A 1,242-nucleotide genomic window follows, 5' to 3' on the forward strand; every position below is an offset into this window, starting at 1 on the left:
TTAGGGCCAAAAAAAAAAAAAAGCGAAGACAGTTGATAACTTCTCAGTTTCAAAACTCATTAGTTTCTTTCATTGTCTGGATAAAATTATTTATATATAATTGTGGCTACAACTGCTTTATCACATTCTTGACACTGTGGATTATATCTTGGACTATTATGACCCAAATATATCTTATACATCTAATAATCTGTAGCATGTCTTTTAACTTTTAAACAATACAAATAACTGTTTCCTCCTGTGAGTCATTGCATGGACCAATCCCTGACTCACTCACTTCCCCTGAGGGATCATGTCATATCTAATAACTTGCTAATAAATACATTGTGGGTTCTAACTGCTAACAACCTTTTACATCTGAGCTCTTACCTGTATCTTTTGGTGTAATTTACAGGCAGCAGTCACTTGTCACTGGCTTGCATAATAGCAGCGCCCTTAATGCTCCGTGTGGGTTCCCACACGTAGATGCAATCTCTTCCCTAAACATCTCACTGTGCCTTGCAATTACAGTATAGATTTGAGTGCACTTTCTCCCACGTACTGTTTTGCTTCATGATGATTAATCCTCTCTCATTCTTTCTATGTCACTTTATTATGAGTCACTTACTGGGCTCAGTGTCACTTCTGACATATGCCTTGGAAACTCAAGTTTTAAGTCCCTGAAAATTATTTCCTTTTTCCATCCTACATTTGTTGCACCGTGTTTCTGTGCGTGTGCAAAACTTGCTTGTAACCTTGAAATTTGGAAAGGAATTAATTCTGGTTGAATTCATAGCATTTCTTCAGTTGAAAAAGAGTTTGTCCTACAACTTTTGACCTAGAGATCCCATTCTCTAATTGTTGCTTTTAGTTGTAGAATGCTAGCAGATTGTTACAGTTGCATATGCAGACTTTAGAAAGCACTGTCTGCAGCTTCTTTATGGAAAAATAATTCATCAGTGGTTTATCTACTTAAAAAACAAACAACAACTAAGGAAAGATTTGGAAATTTTAAAACAATTTGTTTTCCTAGTTTGTGATACTAAAACACATTAGCACAAAGGAACCACTGAAATATTTTGCACTAACCACTTGAGGGCACATTTCACATTTTGGTATTGGAGTAGTATGGGGTCATGTTGTCTCATCACTGTTTCTACTCCATTTTGAGGATTTAAAATTTAAAATAGATCCTTTTATCTGACTAATAGTGGAGAATATGGAGGGTAATGACCAAAGATTAAAATCTGACTTATTAATATA

The sequence above is a fragment of the Meleagris gallopavo genome, chromosome 4, assembly GCF_000146605.3.
Source record: "Meleagris gallopavo isolate NT-WF06-2002-E0010 breed Aviagen turkey brand Nicholas breeding stock chromosome 4, Turkey_5.1, whole genome shotgun sequence".
In the NCBI taxonomy this organism is placed as follows: domain Eukaryota; kingdom Metazoa; phylum Chordata; class Aves; order Galliformes; family Phasianidae; genus Meleagris; species Meleagris gallopavo.